At 35.5% G+C, this 23,045-nt stretch overlaps 2 long non-coding RNA genes across 2 annotated transcripts; both read left to right on the forward strand.

Annotated features, from left to right (window-relative positions):
- The first annotated feature begins 1,921 nt into the window (after positions 1 to 1,921).
- Positions 1,922 to 8,293, forward strand: LOC147076780 (uncharacterized). Its single transcript, XR_015069363.1, has 3 exons — positions 1,922 to 2,123; positions 5,132 to 5,284; positions 6,815 to 8,293. It is a non-coding gene; the product is annotated as an uncharacterized LOC147076780 (long non-coding RNA).
- Positions 8,294 to 16,138: 7,845 nt separating this feature from the next.
- LOC147076781 (uncharacterized) lies at positions 16,139 to 22,800 on the forward strand. Its single transcript, XR_015069704.1, has 4 exons — positions 16,139 to 16,351; positions 19,148 to 19,303; positions 19,702 to 19,875; positions 20,963 to 22,800. It is a non-coding gene; the product is annotated as an uncharacterized LOC147076781 (long non-coding RNA).
- The last annotated feature ends 245 nt before the right edge of the window (positions 22,801 to 23,045 follow it).

The raw sequence follows: 23,045 nt of genomic DNA on the forward strand, positions 1-23,045 counted from the left end.
TGCAGTCACTCACAAATCTCTTTAGTATTAATAATTATTTATTAAAGCTAAATTACACAGGTGCTATCTCGAGATAAACACAAAAAGAAAAAGTCGGGTTAATATTATTTAGTTCGGGACAAGTGTTGCGTCTCAGATAAATACGCCTCTATCGGGTTTTTGCAGATGGCACTCAATTGATTTGTAGATCGATAGCGCGAGTTTCAAATGAGCCGGATACCCGGGAGGATGTACAATAAAAAGGAAAACGTAGAGACAGCCCATTACAAATTATTATAATATTACAGGCCTTATTCCTAGATAACACTATCAGGAGGTCTTATTTTTAAACACACAAATATTGATTAATCATTACAGTACCTAATATGGCGTTTGAATAACCTCATTACGGTATTCGATAAAGTTAAGGGAAAGTTGTTGTCGTAATGTGGTTATTTTTAAAATAATGACGGCCTATCTACAGTACAATGGCGGTGGCTTAGGTCGTTAATACAATATCGATTAAACAAGAAACATAATATATAATGAAATGGGAGAAATAATAATTGAGATCGAAATATTACCGACGATTCAATAATTAAAAGGAATTTGAAGTAGAAATCATTAAATATAAATGCATTTAGGGTTTTGTAGGGTGGAGCTGCTTGCCTCGGGACCTTCGGATGAAGGTGCTGTAGTGGACCAGGTCTGGTCTGGAGATCGTCCAGGGGGAAAGAGACTTCCTTTACCAGCGTGAGGTTATTTAAAGACTGCCCGGCATCTATGTTGTGGAAGGGATGTTTGAATACCCGTGGGGTCGCTACTCGCCGCTAGTTCGGCCTGTGATTAGGGAGGGGTTTTAAGTCTGCTGGAGGTATTTTGGGAGGTCCTCTAGGGTGTTGGCCTCATGGCTTATTGGTTGTCGGAGTGGTACTTTCGGTCATCGTCCCCCCTCGGCTTAGGCGAGGGTCCGCGGAGAGTTGTCGGTACGCCAGATTTTCGGGTTGTTGACTAAGTTCAGAACGCAACAGTAAGTTGGACAGACCATTAGAAATGGTTTGACATGAAACGTAAAACCAATTCGGACGGTTCATAGACATCAGTCTACAGTCATTAGACGATCTGTCAAACGTCAGAAAAGCGTTTCCGTGGACATTCTACCAAACGGTCCAAAATCCAACAAATCCAACCGTGTGATTTGATTAGTTCAATTCAGGTTGAATGATACGAACCTAATACTACTGCCTGTTGAGTTTACGAGAAACTCTAATACCTACTTAATATTATTTTGCCACCTTTGGCCATAGGAACCATTGGCATGCAAGAGGGTTAAGATAGTCAGTTTCTTTGTGCGTGAATCACATTAAGCAGGTGAAGTAACGCATGACATCACAAATCAGTGTTGCCAACCGTACTATAATAATTATAGTACCTATTTGTACTATCTTTTTGGTCCGTGCACTATGTATGATATAAACAGGTATAGTACGCCCAAAATACTATGTAAAAAGTTCCTACCTACTTAAATTTTGATATTTCCGTTCGATAAATTGGTGTAAAGTAGTATAATTTCGCAATATAAGAAGATTTAGAGAGCTTGGAAAAAATTTGCTCCAAAAACGTAAAAAAATCCCTTTACATGTATCTATAGTCTATGCCCTTTACTTTGGTTTAAAATGAAATTTCTTGAATTCTTCGGAAATCATTTTTGGTCGGAAGAGGTACTTACATTATAAAGGGGGTTTCGGATTTTCTCAAATTCTCCGTTATTTTTTTCTGAGAAACAAAAACCTACCTATACATTTTCAAAAGATGACAACGCGTACTATATTTTTCCCGCAAATACTATAATTTTGGAGGCTCTGTACTATAATTCCACTTTGAAAAGATGGCAGCACTGATTGGTATCATCCTAGTCTATGGTATTGTCGAAGTAAATCAATACAGTCTGCCACGACTCACGATACTTTTACGATTTTTTACTTTAAATAAAGAAAATGGAAGTTAAACGCGAACCAATTACATTCGATGCTGATACAGAAGATCAGCAATGGTTTGAGGTACCTCTATTACATCCAAACAACCAAAACACCAGCATGTATATAAAACAAGAGATTAATGAGGATGTCAGCTACAATATTGAGGTTAGTTTTTCAAAATTGTTTATTTTATTCGAATTGTCTTATAAGCTACATGCTTGTTTACTGTTATATGGCCGCGATAATACGTAATGTCAGCAGTAAATCCATGTACGTATAAACATCGTATTATCCATGTAACTATTACGGCAATATGTCCGGCAATTGTGTTACCGTTAATAGTTCCCGAAAACACGAAAATAGTAGCCTATATTGCTGAATTTTTCCATCTATTGTTCATACTTTCGGTCGATATATCGGACCAGCGCCATCTTTAGATTAATAAAGCCTGAGCATATCTTTTTGCACAAGCAACGAGTGGTACACTGTTCAGCTGTCAAAATCAGATCCCTGATTGCTTGACACATTGATTCGCCCTTTCTCGTTTCAAATTGAATTATAAAAAAAATATCAAATCAATAATATTTACTATCAGTGTTATTTTTTTATAAATACTATACATTCATCATATTCATCAGCTGTCAAAGTCAGACTAGTCCTTCGATATATCGATTTTCAAAAAATGTGTAGCATTGAACTATGCATTACAGTATTGTAGAAGATGTGTTAATGCTAGTGTATTATTTATCATGTAACTCATCTATCCAAATCAAACCATTCCGTGTGTGAACACGACAGACGCGTCAGTATGAGCATAGAACAATGGCAGGTCACCCATAAACAACAAATAACAAGGGCGGAAAAAGTAAGACCAGTCGTTCTGAATGTATCGGCTCTCTACTTGAGTCGGCAATGATCGAACGTAATCAAAAATACGGCAATAATAATTATTCCTTTTTAAATCTATTTCCTTCTCGCTCTGCTCCATATGTGCGTCTCTGTTTGACCTCCCGTCGCCCTACCCCACCTCTAGCAACAATAACAATATCGTAGTGACAGCTGATTCTACAATACATCAATATAATTTTTCGCCATGTCCTTGTTCATATTATTATAGTGTTATTACTAATTGTCAATTCACACTACGTAAAATAAATAAATGGACAAACGACATGGTATTGCAGCTTATTAATGAGGTTTAAGTTGTGATCAAATTGAGGTGCATGTCGCCTACTGTCACGCTGTCGCGTCGACAAATTTAGTCTATGGTTTCGTCATTTTGCAGAATATTTTGAAAGCTCACCATCTCTGTAAATTCACCGAAGAATGACACTAACGAAGAGTGCCAACTATTTTTTTCCGACCATGTCGGATCCTATTAGGATCATATGGGCCTCCACAGAGTAGAGGTTTGTGTTAACAGATTTTGTTTTTTACGAGAAATGGATGTCAGCCACTTGCTCACAGATAAATTGAAAAACAATATGTGTACTTGCCAGACCCAGAATTCGAACCTGGGACCCACGGCGTGATAGTCCAACGCTTAAGCCGCGCGGCCACCGTGGGTGCCAACTATAATGTATTAGTAATTTGAATTATTATTAATTATTCATGCTAATTTCAATTAATTTTAACAGTTTCTACTTGTGCGTACGTTAAAATTACTTGCTACATGACATTATAGATAATATTTTGAACAGAACCCAACCTGCAGACCATATATAATTCTTATAGAAAACACATAGTGCCAACCAAAACAAAAAAAACGTGCTTTTGACATGACAGTCAAAAAGTGTAGGTATGTAGAAGATAAAAACGTTAATTGAGTCATGCAGGTGTCGATGCAGTGCATTTCCACGTGAGGTGACCTAATTGTTGTTCTGGTGTTTTCCGCATATTTTGCTAACTGACGCTGTTCGTTTAAAGTTTCAAAATGTGCTACGGGATGGGAGCATCAGTCTGATAATATTTTAAGCACCAAGATAAACGACGTTACACACTTTTTTCCCGTCACGTGATAGTAGGCGACTTGCACCTCAATTTGATCAGATCTTTATTTACATCCTGTGCTATCGAAGCCAAACTATATAGTGATCCAAATATTAAAAGGCCAACTATCAAAGCTGCACAAACCTCTGGATCTGGAACAATGCGAGCAATTGAAGAGTTGAACACCCTGAATAAATACATTTAACTCCTGTATTTGTAACCAGATGCCAAAAATCAAAGAGTGATTGGTAGTATTGTAGTAATTGGTCATGCTTTCTCCATAATTATGTCCTTTCTTTTGCGTCTACTATATATAACTAATTATATATAACAAATATCAACTCAAAGTAATTTTTTGGACACCCTTGTAAAGTTTTTAAGTAAATAACTAATTCTAGGTTTCTTTTATTTTGTTAACTGTCAATTCATGGTGGAACTGCATTGTATTGTCGTTTTTATTTAATAAAACGCAATTTTTTTATAGTACTTATTCCACTTTAATTAATATATTAGGACCGGTTTCGTCCGCCTCAGTGGGACATTTTCAACATTGAAAATGTCCCACTGAGGCGGACGAAACCGGTCCTAATATATTAATTAAAGTGAAATAAGTACTATAAAAAGATTGCGTTTTATTAAATAAAAACAACAATAATTCTAGGTTTATATCACTTATTGTTTCACGTTTGTTCAAGTAGGACCTTATCCAAACCCTTCTTTTATTTTTTAGATTTATTTATATTTATTAATAACTAAATAAACTAACTAACAACATGGAAATCCAAGATGTTCTCTAATTGTGGTATGATGGGTACCATACTCCAGAGGCATACTTGACAGTTGAGCACGATATAATAGAGCCAGGATCTCCGCTGATTCCTACTTGTATTTATTGTTATTTCTTGTGACGATTCTCATCTCTATTTCTTAGCTGTCATTCGTGCGCACCTATTAGGGATCTATCAAATATAACCTTAATTGTATCTGATGTATCCACAACCCATATCTCGATTCATTTAACATCAGCATCTTACCTATAAGTATGTTTTTGAAGTAGATGGCGGTGACTGTTGATATGGTTAAATCCTGCAATTTTCTGCTTGGTCTCCCTAATACTAGCGGTAGGCTGCGCTCTAAATACATAACCGATTACCTTTATATGAAAACATGTTGATTTTTTTCAGAATCCTTCAATAGACTTGCGTGTTATAAAATTGGAGCCGAATTATCAGGGAATTGACTTAAACAACGAGTATGCTGCAGACACAATACGAGAAATCAAATCCGAGGACCCGCAACTTGGTTGCTCTTATTTGGACCCTGGACCAGTAAATCAGGTAGACAATCTTCCACGAATCTTTACAATGAACCTACTGATAGTCACAGCTTCATCTTTTTAAACACAAGCAGTTATTACTGTAGTGTGATATGTTTTCATCTAATAGTCATTGAATACAACTTTATTTAATCTTACTCAGTGACGTCATGTGGGGGTAGGCAGATTGAGCGTCGCTTGGGGGTGGCAGTTAATCGAAGGGCGACAAATCGAGGAGAATCATTTTGATTCTAGAGAAATAGTAATAACGAAAATATCTTTCCGTTAAAAAATAAACTCATTAGTTGGAAACAAAATGACTTACTATTAATTAACATAAAATATTTAACAAGACTCCATTTTTTGTCGGTTTCGTGACGTCTAGTTTACATCCGTTGCCCTTCGACTTCCATTGTGTACATAAACGACACAGATAATAAAAAAAATACTGTATAAAAAATAGGGTGGCATTTTGGCGCTGCCCAGGGGCGGCATTTTGTATAGGGACGCAACTGTCTAGCTAATGTATTTCAAAGGCGGCTCGCTCATGGCAAGACTGGAATCTCAATTTCAAAACGTTCGCGATTTAACTGATGTGACGGGACATCCTAGTATCCCAGTCTCTTAGTTTTCAGTATCCCATATAACAGTGGTGTCAATATCAGTAGATTCGATGAATAAACATATTTTCTTACCAAAATTGGTAATACTGAACTAAACAAGCAATAACAAGTCAAGACGCCAAAAGTAAAAAATTAGCGAACCGATTTTTAATTTAAAATTTGTGACAGATGTTGAGATATATAACTAGAATTACAGGTTTCCAGAATGTTCCCGTATATATATTACGGAAAAGGCTTGAAAGGAAGTAGAAAATACAATGGGTTTGACAGTTTGAGGCTATGAGATTATTATTTCAATTGGGTTTCAGTAGCGCCGTGTGCGAACTATAAGTCATTGATCATTTTTGAGCTCCATCAGCAACCAGTTCGTCGGATTTTATTTTGACCTGAGCGAAAGGCTTATCCATATATCCCTTCTATGTAAAATTTACTCCACTGCATGTCCCTATTTTATTTATGCGTGTCTAGAAATTTAGAGTTTTATAGCGCCTGTAGACATGCATGGAATTACTGTCGGCAATTGTGCTTATTTTAAACTGTCACAAAGATAACTGTTTACACGTAAAAGTGCTGACGGTCTCTCCAATCTCATTCTTCAAGAGTAAGCAAGACGCGAAGTTGTCATTTTATACTACTATCTGACAGGTCGTATTGAAAATTGGAGCTCAAAATGAGTAGTTCGTTTTTTTACCGGCACGTTCTCTATCGCTATCTCGCTCTCCGCTCTACTGCGCAGGTGCAGATCGAAAATAATCCAACTTGCGCGCAACATCTTGCCAACTTGCAGGATAATACATATTTCCCCATACATTTTCTTACTGTGCACAGTACATCCTTGCACGTGTAAACGGGATTACTTATTTAATTTTTTTTCTTTCTTATGTGTTTTTTGTTATATATCTTGAATACAATATTATTTGTTCTTTTAGTTGATTCCTGCAACTTCTACACTGTCTAATATCGCGACTCTCGGCTTGTCAAAGAGAGTCTCAGATGTTGCCGGACCAAGTGAAATACAGACTGACATTAAAATAAAACTCGAGGCATATGAAACGGTTGCTGATGAAGACGCCGTCAGTGGCACTGCTAAACATACTCATATGATGCATTCTAACGCGGCAGGTCCCGATGCACTAGAAGCTGTCATAAAGTTGGAAAAAAAATCGTTTAATACCGAAAATTTTGTGTGCAATATTTGTTTTAATTTTTTTGCATCGTTAAATCAATTAAAGCTTCACAAAACAGTTCATAATAAAGCAATACATGGAAAGATAAATTCAGGAACATATCCATTGGAATATATTGAAAGTCAGTACTTCATCAGTCCACCTGCTTTACACAAAATGAATAATTCTGGAGAAAAGCTATTTAAATGTGACCAATGTGATCACTCTTCTAGATGGCCCAATAGCTTAAAATTACATAAGCTGACTCATTCTGCAGAAAAGCTATATCAATGTGACCAATGCGATCACTCGTCTAGATGGCCTAATAGCATAAAATTACACAAGATGACTCATTCTGGAGAAAAGCCATTCAAATGTGACCAGTGTGATTATTCATCTATAACATCCACTCACATGAAAAGTCACAAAATGACGCATTCTGGTGAAAAGCCATTTAAATGTGATCAGTGTAATTACTCGTGTTCAACTTCGCATTCTATGAAAATACACAAAATGATTCATTCTGGTGAAAAGCCATTTAAATGTAATGAATGTAATTATTCATGTAAAAAAATTAGTGTGTTAAAATTCCACAAAATGACACACTCTGGTCAAAAGCCATTTAAATGTGATCAATGTGTTTACTCATGTTTAACGTCCAATACTCTAAAATTACACAAAATTAATCATTCTAGTGACAAGTCATTTAAATGTGATCAATGTGATTACTCGTCTAGATGGCCCAATAGCTTAAAATTACACAAGATGACTCATTCTGGTGATAAACCTCTTAAATGTGACCAATGTGATTACTCATGTATAACAAACAGTCACATGAAAAGACACCGAGTTACCCATTCCGGTGATAAGCCATTTAAATGTGATATATGTAATTACTCGTGTGTATTATCTCATTCGATGAAAACACACAAAATTTCTCATTCTGTTGAAAAGCCATTTAAATGTGACCAGTGTAATTACTCGACTAAAAAACCCGACGCGTTAAAAGTCCACAAAATAAACCATTCTGGTGATAAGCCATTTAAATGTGATCAATGTGATTACTCGTGTATATGGTCCAGTAACTTAAAATCACACAAGATGACTCATTCTCTAGAAAAGCCGTTTAAATGTGACCAATGTGATTATTCATCTACAACAACCACGCACTTGAAAAGACACAGGCAAACTCATTCTGTTGAAACGCCGTATAAATGTGACCAATGTGAAAAATCATTTATAACAACCAATCACTTGAAAAGACACCAAGTGACACATTCTGGTGAGAAACCATTTAAATGTGACCATTGTAATTACTCATGTTTAAAATCTGCCACGTTAAAAATCCACAATTTGATACATTCTGGTATAGAACCATTTAAATGTGATCAGTGTGATTACTCTTCTATGTGGTCTAATAACTTAAAATTGCACAAGAAGATTCATTCTGGAGAAAAGCCATTCAAATGTGACCAATGTGATTATTCATCTATAACAACCAGTCGCATGAAAAGTCACAAAATGACACATTCCGATGACAAGCCATTTACATGTGATCAATGTGATTATTCATCGAAAACGTCCAGTCAGATGAGAAGACACAAAAAAAATCATTCTGGTGATAAGTTATTAAAATGTGACCATTGTAATTACTCATGTATAAAAAAAGTTGGCATGAAATTACACAAGAAGACCCATTCAGTTGTAAACGTCTGAAACACTAATTTTAGTGTGTTTGATATTATTGTTAATATGTTCTTTAATATATTTTTTTATTATGTGTGTATTTTTGAGTATTCTATCTTGTATTAACTAAAAAAATCTGCTAACACTGTCTTTTGTGTAATATGTATATATACTAGTAATACAATATAATAATATATCTTTTATTTGTTTAGTTTTGGGTTGGTAAGCGATTGTGTGCCTTATTGAATTTTATGCAATTTTCCCTTATCGTTATCAGCACAGTATCGTAATCATGGCCCCCACAAGGGGGTGGCTGACAGGGCTCTAGCCAGGGGGCCCGGCGTGGTGCGTCTACCTTATTAGTGAGATAAACAGTCATCACAAATTTGCTCTAATAGTAAAAAAGTCGCCTGCGGGACAATTCTACTTAAAGAATATTAGATAACATAAAATATGTGATTATGTGATGCAAATTTTGATTATTGTTTGTCGATATTCGAAAACTTCATAAGTCAAGTGGATTTATGGGAGAATACATATAATCGCTAAAAATATTCTGAATACTCTAAATTTTAACTGGAGCACCATTTGAAAAACGTTTCTGTCGAGCGTCACACTGCTTTTAACTCCTCGCAATAGGTGGGGGCTGGACAAAGATCCTGGCCCTGGAGCCCGCTTCGGGATCTGGGGGCCATGATCGTAACATCATGTATTGGATAACACTTCTTGAACAATGCTCCCAAATTATCAATGTAAGTTCATTATATAGATTATTTAGAATAATATTTTTCTGCACATTTCTAATTGAAGTAAACGTGAAAAAGAAGGAATAATATATGAAATAATGCCAATATGTATTATAAAATATTTATTTTAAAATTGATTAAATAACATTTCGTTAAAAGTCAGTTTGCAATTATTTGGAGTGATTAGACAATGCATTTAGACACGCATTAAGAAGGTTAAATACAATTTAGGGATGTCATAAATTTTCTTTTTAACCTTTGCCTGCCCGGCATAACGTAACCACGTTAATTTTTAATTTTGAGAAAATTTTAAAAGATACAAGGTAGACCATGCTAAGTGTAAACACGGGGCAAGTGCAAACTCACCTTGTAGTATTGGTAATTATGCTATACAGATAGTGACATCTAGTGGATTGTTATCATTGAACTTTTTAATTTCTCACATAAAATTGTTGTAGACATCTGCATTACCGACTTTGGGTAAACATAACTCAATCTGACGCTTGCATTTTTTGAGATTGGATAAGTAATAGGTGCTCCACAAAAAAAACAAATTGAATTATTATTATATTACAAGCGAGTGAAATAATTTTTTGTTTTCAATTCATTATAAATGTTGCTATATCATGTATAACAATAGTAAGCTTGTTGCTTTTTGGAAATCCAGGCGAGTTCACACTTTCCTCATCAAGAGATGAACATGAGGCAAGTGTGAACTACGATTCACACGTGCCTCATTGTGTATATGTACTTATTGTTGTTCTTTACTTGGTTTTTTTCATCTCAATATTATTAAGTAATTTCTCTGACCTTCATGAACTATTAAAAGTTTGTAACTTTTTTATTTTTCAAGTTTTATAAAAATAAATAGTTTTCTATAAAAAAAATATTTCTTTTAATTACCTCATAAAATTCTTGTACCAAATACAGTGTATTTAAATTACATACCATGCGGGTAAGTGTGAACTCGGATCTCCATCCAAAGAATATTAAAAAAAAAATACTCCCTGTACAGAACTTTTAATCAGATATACCAAATTTAGTAGTCAAGAGTATAGACCATGTCCACCACACGAGGGGCTTACAGGGCTTTAGCCTGGAACCAGGGCTCATGAGGGGCCCGGCGTGGTGAATCGACCAGATAAGTGATTTAAACATACATCACAAATTCTCTCGAACAGTAAAAAAAGTCGCCTCCAATTTCAAATTAAAATTTATTTATTTTACATATATTATAATGAACATAACAAATTATAGATTCAAAGCATTCGCGACATGACATAAAATAAGTGTTAATAATTTAAAAAAAATTAAAATACCGAGAACTGTGAGTTAATAATACAATAGGTAATAAAATAAGAAAAGAAATAAAATAAAATAACAAAGTAAAAGTAGATGGAAGCACACTGAGTGAACTTTGATAGACCATATCTTAAAATCTTATAAAACAACGTCCACCTAAATTCACCCTCACGTAAGTGGAATATATCAATATCCGAAGCGATTTCATTAAACATGATTACTGCCCTCCCAATTGAGCGTAGTTATGCACAAAGCAGCCAAGCCACAATTTTGAAAAAAATGAGTTATTGTGATTTCCATAATCTCACACGTTTGTTTTACGTTCTGCACAAATCAGCCAAGCTGCTGTCATACAAACATCTCATATAAATGCGTTTTAAAGATTTTGCAAATCGCAGAATATGACATTTTCGATTTGCATAAAGCAACCAAGCTGCTGTCATACAAAAATGTCATATAAATGCGTTCTAAAAATATGCAATATTCGTTCTGCAAAAAGCAGCCAAATGATAATATTATGTACTTACGTATTTTTTTAAAATCGTGACTGTAAGATGTATTTTTCTACATTCAATTAATAAACATTATTTTCTCAATTACATTATATGTTTTTAATTGTATTATATATAATATGTATAATTTACAAGTTTTTCGAATTATTTTCAGAATTTTGAAATTCCCAAAATAATTTAGTAACTTAGAAGGCTATTTTTAAAGAAAATAACCAAAAATAATGACTTTTCTTACAAAAATAAGAGATGGCTGCATTCTGCAGAATGCACATTCTAAAAAAAATCATTTTACTCAAAACACCTAGACTGCTAAAACACCAAAATGTCATAGATTTTATGCTTTTATCTCTTCAAAAGTTATACAAAATCATATATATATATATAATATCTGTCATTCAAAAAGTATACACAGTATACAGAGGCTTTGCTGATTAAAGAAACACAATTTACATAAAAGTGCTTCTATCTCTGTTTGACGTTTGTGTGGCTCGGCTGCTTTGTGCATAACTACGCTCAATTTGCATTACTAATGGTAGGTTAGTTCTGCACTGTGGGAGAACAAACAACGGATGCCCTAGATTTCTAAGGTAATTATCAGAGACACACAAGCCAACACCACCAAGAATGGCAGAGTTCACATTAACGCCGCGTATAAGTCTGAAAAAATATGTAGCTAAATAAAGATCCCTTCTAAATTTTAAGCTACAGTATGTAAGCATCCCTAAGAGAAAATTAGTCGGATAGAGCCACGGATAATATCCATACAGCCGAAAGTAAAGGATTCTCAAAAAAATCTTTTGGACTCTCTCCACCATAAGACCGTACTTCAACTGATGCGGGGCCCAAACAATAGACCCACTCTCAAGTCTGCTTCTAACAAAGGAGTTATAGAGAATTTTTAGTACCGTAACATCCGAAAAGACCCGGGAAGAACGCAAGACAAAGCCCAACATTTTTAGCGACTTTTTACAAATGGTATCTATATGACCACTAAACGTCAGTTTACTGTCAAACGTAATTCCACGTTCTCTTACAGATGATATTCGCGAGAAAACTCTGCCTTGCATCGAATACTGGAAAAACAATACTCGTGAGGCTTTAGTAAACGATAAAACATTGCATTTATCAATATTAAGTTCAGGTTGTTACGCCTGCCCCAATCTAATATATTATTTATATCAAGTTGGAGTTGACTACAATCGTCCAGGGGACAACTTCTATTAAGAGTTCCATATTTTAAATAGATGAATTCAAATATACACAAAACACTTAATATACGTACATATTAATTTTACCGCGTCCATTTGAAAAACGCTTCTAGAGAGCGTCACACTGCCTTTATCTTTTGCGATAGGTAGGGGCCCCGTCAAAGATCCTAGCCTGGGGGCCCGCTTTAGGATGTGGGGGCCATGGTATAGACAATCTATGACATAAAGAGTTTTTAATTTATCTCTTCGTTTTTGTGTAATTTTATGTCAAAATCAATTAATCGGAAACGCGTTCACACTTACCCCAGTGTACTTACCCCATTAATATTATATACCTAAGTATCGCAATGAAATGAAACGGAACGCAATTTTAAATGAATCCACGACTCTGAACTGGGCTCCGGTGTGTTCTGGTCCATTCTGAGTGTTGTTAAAAACAACCAATATTTATATTAAAAACGGTGTTCTGCATAACGAAGAATAACTTATTTTCGATATTAGCGACAAATCAGTTCATATTTTTTGTATTCTGTACCTATAGGTAATAGGTTCTGCGGTTCTGGAAATAAAACAAAATAACATTAAAAATTTATTTTGCTCAAAAGGTATAGAACAATCTGAAAATCAGGAGCGATACTATACCGTAGGAAATATATTCAGTTTGTTAGCGTTACCTAAGTGTGTCGCTAGATTTCAAAATCAGCCAAGTCCATAATAGATGAATAGGAGAAAAACAGCATTTTGTTTTCTCAAATACACAGTCACAAGGGTGAAAGTTTATATTATTTCGAGTATAGAATATTTAAAATTAATAAATTCCACATTTTGATAATACAGAAATGTTAGAAAGCAGTAGTTCTTCGGCAATTCACAAAAAAGTCAAAAACACCTAAAGGTGGCTGATTTTGAAATGTAGCGACACAATTACAATTAAAATTGCCTACCTACTGATATGCCTAATAATTAATTATGTCATTTAAGTCACACAATATAACAAAATATATCTCTAATATTAATAGGTATAGTAAATCAATCGTTGGAGTGTTTATAAATAGTTATGTTAGGAAATAATTTTATTAGTCTTATGATTTAGGTAGGTAAGCTAAATTGAGTTGAAAAAGTCGGAACGCGGTATTTTTTCATAACTGTCAATAACATTAATATGGACGAAGCATCTGGAAAAAAATGAAACTCACTTTTTTGTCGGGTCTGCCGAATGGCATAATCTGTTCTAACGCCATTACAATAAAGGTGATATTGCTATAAACTCCCGATGATTTTTGTCGGGTCTGCCGAATGGTTCGATTCGAACGGATTCGCTCAAATGAACATTGACACTAAAAACACTGTTCTAACGCCATTACAATAAAGGTGATATTGCTATAAATTCCCGATGCGTGATATCGCATAATGTAAATTGCGTGACGGCTGCGTGAATTTACTTGCTAGCTACTGTACTGAGTGCGTTGTCCATTAATAATGTCATTGATAGGTAACGGTTGATGCGTCACACTATTATTATGATAGTAAATTTTAATGCAATCGGTGTTTACCACAATTTATTACGAATTGACTCATTTTCATTCGATCTACGATATTAAACACAACATTTCAGGATTATCGCAAGACAGCGACGTCCATAGACAAAATGCCACCCCTTCTAGGCAGCGCCAAAATTCCGTCCCATTTTTTATGCAGTATTTTTTACCAAACTTTCATGACTCCAATATCCAAAAAAAATGTGTTGTATGTATACATTACATACTAACAAAATACCTTATACCACTAAAACATACAAAATTAAATTTAGATATAGAGAGCGCATAAAATATAATATAACTAAGTTAGACACTTGCACAAATCACCAAGGTCTGAGGTAGGTACTTAAAAGATACAACTTACTGACAACTGTTAAACCTTTTATGTTAATTAATACATTTTGTTGCCAGCCACTGAGCTTTCCCATAGAATATTGTCACGCGACAAAATGGCCGCTCGGTACATTTTGGGAGCAAACACAGCAAACTTTCAATTATTTAGACCATTGCCGACTCAAGTAGAAAGTCGATACATTCACAACGACTGGTCTTACCTTTTCCGCCCACACACCGTTGTTGTCTATGGATGATCTCTCATTGCCTGTCATTGTTCTATAGAGTGCTCATACTGACGCGTCTGTCGTGTTCACAGAGGGAATGGTTTGATTTGAATAGATAAGTTACATGATAAATAATACACTAGCACTAACACACCTTCTACAAATGTAATGCATAGATAAAAAGCAACTGTGTGAAGAACTAGTCTGACTTTGACAGCAAAGCTGATGAATAACAGGAATGTATATTATTTATAAATAACACTGAGAGCTAAAATATTTGATTTGAGATTTTTTTATAATTCAATTTGAAACAAGAAACGGGGCATCAATATGTCAAGCAATATGGTATCTGATTTTGACAGCTGATAAGTGGACCACTCGTTGCTTGTGCAGGTTTTTTTAATCTAAAGATGGCGATGGTTAAACGCAATACCAGCAATCTTATAAAATTGGAAGCAAATGTAGCAATATTGACTTTTAGATTTAAAATATCTTAATAAGTGTAGCGAAATTACTGATTTTTATTATACAGATTATCCTTTTAATGCTATTTCTACATTGAAAAAAAACAAAATTTTCTGCATTAAACTTATCTGCCTTAAATTACTTTTTTAGCCTTTTCTCCAAAACACTGTTTTGGTATAAAGCTGCCTTTGCTTCTATAACCCTCAATGGAAGTATCTGAATTTCCGTTCTCAATGAAAAAAATATATAAAATATATATTTAAGCATATCTATCTCGTATTAGTTAAGGCTATACCTTAGTTGAGGCATGGTTTAAAAAGATCGTGGCTAGGATATGCGCAGATTGTGCAAATGATGCGTGCCGAACGAAATATAATTTGTCATATAAATCCAAAATGCGTCCATTTAATGTTCTGTTTATTGTTCTATTAGTAACAGTAATAATATATTCATCGACATGTTTTCTTTTTCAAGTAAATGGGTAACGTTTTTTAGACATCTTTACACTATTTAAGAATTAATACCCCCGTCGCCATCATGAAACAAATTGACGTGTTCACAGCTCTACTTTCGCTCTCCGATTGCCAGTGAGTCCGAAATTTCATCGCACCTATAGTTGAAAATTATTTGCCGTTTCACTGAAGTACCGACTTAATACTTATTGGTTTTCGATATTAATACCTACCTAATTGTGGCCCACGGCGGCCCATTGTCACCCACGGTGGCCGCGCGGTTTAAGCGTTGGACTATCACGCCGTGGGTCCCAGGCAATGACATTATTAATGGACGACGCACTCAATACAGTAGCTAGCAAGTAAATTCGTGCATTCGCGTGTATATGTAGACGTTGCGCAATCTCCATTATGCGATATCACGCATCGGGAATTTATAGACCTAATAGGTTGAGCAAGTGGCTGACATCCATTTCTCGTAAAAAACAAAATCTGTTAATACAAACCTCAACTCTGTGGAGGCCCTTATGATCCTATTAGGATCGGACACGGTCGAAAGAAATTGTGGCATCTTATAAAATTTTATTTGTTTGGTTTTGTACAGTGGCAACACATAATATATTATCTATGATCAATACATCTTTCATTAGGGCGCTGCCCTTAGACACGTTGATATAAAATATTATGGATGTAACACGCGAGTGCAATATGGAGGAATCTAACATAGAAAGGCAGCCTTGTTCTGGTGTACCGATTAATCATTTTAACAGCCTTGACTATCGCACGTCTGTAAAGAAAGAAAATATCGATGAATCCAACTGCCATTTTGAGGTTAGTTTTTGACAACGAATTGTCATTTTTATTATGTTTGAGACTTTTACGGTTGTTTTTTTTATAGTAATAGATTTTTGGGTTTCCACCGTGTGTGCTTTTTCCTTCGTTCCTCGATGTTTCGGGCTCGTTGCAGAGACCATTATCTTTTCAGAGGACATGACAGGACACGTTATTTCGACAACTTATTCAGTTCATCATACAATTTGATAGCTAGAATTGTGTATATAAAACAATTCACATGGATTATCAATCAAAATAACAGATTAAAGATAAATCAGTATTTTGTTTTCTCTACGATTTGCTATTTTGTGTATTGCGCCTGTACACATGTATGGAATTACTGTCGGTAGTCGTGCTTATTTTAAACTGTCTTGACAATAACTGTTTACACGTACAAGTGCTGACTGTCTCTCCAATCTCACTCTTCAAGAGTAAGCGAGACGCGAGGTTGTCATTTTTTACTACCTACTATCTGACAGGTCGTATTGAAAATTGTAGCTCAAGTTCGTTTTTATACCGGCACATTCTCTATCGATATCTCGCTCTCTATCGCTCTACTGCGCAGGCGCAGATCGAAACTAATCTTACTTGCGCGCAATAAATCATCACAATTTGGAATCATCCAATCTTGTTTGATTTATGCACGCAATCTTGCCAACTGCAGGATAATACATGTATCCCCATACATTTTCTTACTGTGCACAGTACATCCATGCACGTGTAAACTGGGTATTAAAGATTGGAATGTGATATTTCCATAAACTGTGCAGTATGTCTATTCTTAAAGGTTATCACTTTAGCACATTTCCGTTATTTTCATTGGTCCAAATTAACACGAAATAGATTCTATTACCAAAACAGTATCGGCGGCTATCTCTAAATCACAATACTGCGAAAATTTAGGTTGATAGACATGTCGGTCAAATTCAGATAAGACCGAAAACAAGGGGCAAGGAACAAAGCCAATGCCATCTATATATGGACGAAGGATCTGGAAAAAAATGACACTCACTTTTTTGTCGGGTCTGCCGAATGGCATAATCTGTTCTAACGACATTACAATAAAGGTGATATTGCTATAAATTCCCGATGTATTTTGCCGGGTCTGCCGAATGGTTCGGTTCGAACGTTTTCCCTAAAATTAATATTCACACTAGAAACACTGTTCTAACGCCATTACAATAAAGGTGATTTTGCTATAAATTCCCGATGCGTGATATCGCATAATGTAAATTGCGTGACGTCTACCTATACGTCATGTGCGAATTTACTTGCTAGCTACCGTACTGAGTGCGTTGTCCATTAATAATGTCAATGTATACACAAGATTATTTTCGGCCACTACGTCAGCTATCTCGGGTAGATTTGTATCGAAGTATCAGCACTTATTGTAACAATTACAATAAGTTAGCCGTCTAAACAGCAAAACTGTCTATCTCGCTCTAAAATTTACCACAGCCAAAAGAGGTGCTGTTAAAATATAGCACTTATTGTAATTGTTACAATAAGTGCTAATACGCCGATACAAAGCAGTCTTGTGTATAGTAGAATAGATGCGCTGGTGTGTATAAATCGAAGTTAAATAATCAACAGAGGCGACGTTTACACATTATTTGCGTGTCCTTTCCAAAATCAATAATCATCATCATCAGCCGGGGTCAATCCACTGCTGTATGAAGGCCTCCCCAAGCTTTTTCCAACTCTCACAGTTCTGTGTCGTTCGCTGCCACGTATTTCCGCTGAACTTTACCAGTTCGTCAATCCAGCGGCTTTTAGGTCGACACTGTGGCAGTTTCGTGCCCCTTGGGTACCACTGGATGACGGCATTTGTCCAGCGGCCGTCCTTTTGGCGAGCAATGTGCCTTATCCATCTCCATTTCAGCTGTTTGGCAACGTCTATTACATCGCGTACTCCTGTCTGCTTCCTAACCCATTCGTTTCTCTTACGGTCCTTTCACGTGATGCCCAACATACACCTCTCCATGCCTCGCTGTGCGACTCTTAGCCTTTGGACATCTCTCGTGTTGAGAGTCCACATCTCTATGATTTCCCAGATGACCTGTATATGATCCATAGTATTGTAGCCTCTTCTGAATCCGGCTTGCTCTCTTGGTTCGTTCTTAGAAAGTTGCAAACTGTTTCAAGACGGTTTGAGAGTAATAGTACCTAGTATTTTCAAAGGTACCTACATTATATTAATCTGTATCAATGGTTATTATGATTGCATGGTTTTTGAAGTTATACTTCTTTAGGCGCGTTTGAAAAATCATATCAGAGTGTATTTTTGGCGTGTGACATGTAACACATAATTTATTTTTTCACACAAAAAAAACGCACTCTATTGGCTCGAACCACCGATTGTTCGGTTATCAGCTGAACGCACTACCTTTACGCTACAGTATGATACTGCAATCGTGACGATTATACAGTATACTATTATAGTTTAGAATTGTTCCGTTGCCTAGGCAGCGAATTTATTATTGTCGGCTATTTGAAATTCCTTACGTAAACAAACTATTAAACGTCAGAGTGACAGTTGGTACTTTAAAAATAAAAACAACGATAAAGAATTATAATTTTGTAATATAAGTTAAAGTGTACAGAAATAAACCAACGGCGTTCCAATAAGCGGTCCTTTTTTCTTGAGTGTGTAATTTAATAATAATTAAGAGCTAGTCGAAGAATCTAGTTTATCATAAGTTTTGTTTTTGTTTTGTTACGCCAAAGAAGTATAACTTCTAACGCGCGTTCATGAGTACACACACCGATTTTTTTTATGTGGTTTCATTTTAGTACCCAGCAATGGACCTGACTGATATAAAACGCGAGCCTGACCATCATATTGATGAGATCAAATGCGAGTTTGTTGAGGACTTATCACACCCATCATGTCATATCGATGAACCTCAACCTGGATGCTCATATTCAAATTATCCACCAGTACATCAGGTATGTTAAATTGTATATGTCAGGCAGTGACGTCATGTGGGGATAGGCAGGTAATGCGGTGAATAGGGGTAGCACATTTAAAAAGTTTTTGACAGCAACGGAGGTTTTCCATGAAGCAGACTATATTGTGAATAGATATTATCTTAAAATTTAAAGATTATTTCATATGGGCCTCCACACAGTAGAGGTTTGTATTGACAGATTTTGTTTTTTTACGAGAAATGGATGTCAGCCACTTGCTCTACCTATTAGGTCCATACCCTGACACACACAAATTGAAAAACAATATGTGTACCTGCCAGACCCAGGATTCGAACCTGGGACCCACGGCGTTATAGTCCAACGCTTAAGCCGCGTGGTCACTGTGGGCGTAATATATTGTATTGTAATATTTTCAGATCCTGGCAACTAGACTGGAAAATATTAAATCTGAAAATGATTATAAGGAAGTCCCCATCGAATTTGAGGGTGTCAACATTAAGGACGATGTTGCTAATGACACTTTTCGCCAATGTCATGATGGTGACCCTCAAGCTGAATGCTCTGTTCCAGAATGCAGCCCAGTAGATCAGGTACGCTGCATTGTGATAATTATAATTAACTATTTTTGTATTCAAACTCGAGATTTAATTTTTATTGAACATACATAATTTGAAAACACTTAGCGAACAGCAGTAATCGAACATGCGTCTCGAGATTTGCGCCCTCTTACAATACTTTCTGAGGTGGTTTCTTAATTGAGTTACTATTGGCACTTGTACGCGGTGAAAATGAGAATTCTGCTATTATTGACCTCTGTATCTGATAACTATCTTAGAAATCGGGAGCATTAATTGTTTGTTCTCCCAAGGTGCAGAACTAATCTGCCATTGGTAACGCCAATTGGGAGGCCAATAACTGTGTCCAATCAACTGTGTTCAGTGTGTAATCACTTCGGATATTGACATATCCCACCTGCGTGGGAATAAGTATAGGTTGAAATTGTTTTATGTTCTTTAAATAGGTGCAGTTAAAAAGTGTACTTCCTTGTATCTAATTTATATATTTTTTTTGTATTTACACTTTTCTACTGCTTATAATTAAATTAAGTAATACTGATATATTTTTTTTTAATACTGTTTAAATAATATTGCTTTGCTTCTAAATGTCATGTTGTGAACGTCTTAAATTAATAATTTGTTATGCTCACTATATATATAAAAAAAAGAAAAAAATAACAAAAAATTTAGTATTACTTCCAGTATTTTAGTCATGACGGGTTTCGAGCGCTTTAAAGAGACATAAGTAACTGGTCGTCGCTATATGATTGGTTTGTCGAATATCCGTTTTTGTCGAAATCGACGTTTCAATGCAAAACGATTTTTTGTATCTAAATGGACGAGACCCATCCTTTTCTTTAAAATGCTTTGTAATGAAAACAGCATTCATATGCTGTAAAAACAATAATTTAAATATCTTATATAGGTAATGAAATTTATATTTCGTCTCCTAAACATTTGACGTTTGGTCTATTCGACAAACCAATCCTACAGCGACGTGGTGCCTAATAAAATTAAAATAAGTGGAACTACTTATTACTGCATTTTATTATTTTGTTTTAATAAATACAATGCATTTCTACCATAATTCATAATTAATAAATTCATAATTTCTTTGTAGGCTACTCAGCGATATTTCACAGGGAGTCACAATAAGTATCATGATAATCCACTACCCACCATGTCATTTAATAGAGGTATCTTCAAAAATCACTTGAAACCTGCATCCAGAGAAATCAGCGAGGGAATAGCACAGCATCATGTTGAGGAAAACGTCAAGCCAACATTACAAACCTCGTATTTGCCGAAGGTGGTACGAATTAAGCTGAAAAGAGTAATAGACTTTCCAAGTTATTTTATTTGTAGTGATTGTTACGATGTATTCGAATCCCGGAGTAGTTTAAATAGTCACAATATTTCATGTAAATCATCTAATACGTATATAATCCAAGATACGACTTATACAGATGAAAAACCATATAACTGTGATGTTTGCTCATTTAAATTCTCGAGCATAGATAATCTTACATCGCATAAAAGGATACATGCCAATGAGAAACGTTACCGCTGCAGTCTATGTTCATATGAAAGCATTAGACCAGATGGTCTCAGAAGGCATATATGGCTACATACCGGTGAGAAACCTTATCATTGCGATATTTGTTCATATAAATGCTCATTCAAAAGTAATCTGCAATCTCATTATAGATCACACACCGGCGAAAGACCGTATAAATGCGATGTTTGCTCAGATACATTCATACAGTCGGCTCATCTCAAAACACACAAAAAGACACATATCGAAAAAAAATCAGATGAAATTACACATATTGAAAAACCATATCACTGTGATGTTTGCCCGTTTAAATTCCCAAGCAAAAGTAGTCTTAAAACGCATAAAATGACACACTCTGATGAAAAACCTTATCAATGTGATGTTTGCACTTTTAAATGCAGGCAACCACATACTCTTAAAAACCATAAAAGAAAACACACTGGTGAAAAACCATATCATTGCAATGTTTGCTCATTAAATTTTTCGTGCCGAGCTCATCTTAATTCACATACAAGGATACATACTGATGAAAAACGTTTTCAATGTAATGTATGTTCATTTACGTGTGGTAGTCAAAGCTCTTTGAAACGACATGAAATAACACATTTTAATATAAAACCACACCAATGCGATGTTTGCTCATTTAGATCTTCGGATATCTGTAATCTCAAAAGGCATAAAAACATACATACTGATGAAAAACCTCTTCAGTGCGATGTATGCACGTATAAATGCAGGCAGATGATTAGTCTGAAAAGGCATAAAATGACACATACTGGTGAAAAACCCTATGATTGCGATATTTGCTCATCAAAATTCTCGGACATCGCTTATCTCAGAAAGCATAAAAAAACACATAGTAACGAAAAACCTTATCAATGCGATTTGTGCACATATAAATGCAAACAGACGATTAGTCTCAAAAAGCATAAATTGACACACGCTGGTGAACAACTATATAATTGCGATATTTGCTCATTAAAATTTGCGATCATCACTGAACTCGATAAGCATAAAAAAACATGGCATACTACCATAACCGTATGAGCAATAAATGCAAAAAATTATAATAGCTCAAAACTTTGTGTTCGTTAACTCATACGTAAACGGATGTAGAGGATTATATTGTAGCCATGAAAATTTATACTGTAAGTCCCAAAGACTACGATGGGCGGGACATGTGGAGAGAATGCCTGAAGTTAGAGCGCCAAGGATCATGACGAAGTGGCTACCCCAACGGAAGAGACCCAGAGGCCGTCCAAGAAGGAGATGGGCTGACGCCGTAGAAGTGGACCGGCTTCATATAGGAAGACCCGGTAACTGGAGAAGTGTGGCGAGAGACCGGAGTGAGTGGAGAGCGGTTGTGGAGGAGGCCAAATCCCACTCCGGGATGTAGGCCGTGGAAAAAGAAGAAGATGAAAATTTATAAAAAATATAACATTACATTATATACGTCAAATTTGTCCAGAATTTATTAGAGGAGTAATTTTGTACGTATTTTTCGGGTCGAACTGAAAACTGTGAAAAATACACGTTTAGTGTATACTATCTATATCGGATCTTAACATCCTACCTCCATCCTTCGCCACTGTTATATACATAAAATAAAGTGTATAATCTCTTCTTTCTTCTTTGGCCATATCCGCCT

Source organism: Rhyacophila brunnea, unplaced genomic scaffold, assembly GCF_057557595.1.
Source record: "Rhyacophila brunnea isolate RB1 unplaced genomic scaffold, BYU_Rbru_1.0 scaffold_13, whole genome shotgun sequence".
NCBI classification, from domain to species: domain Eukaryota; kingdom Metazoa; phylum Arthropoda; class Insecta; order Trichoptera; family Rhyacophilidae; genus Rhyacophila; species Rhyacophila brunnea.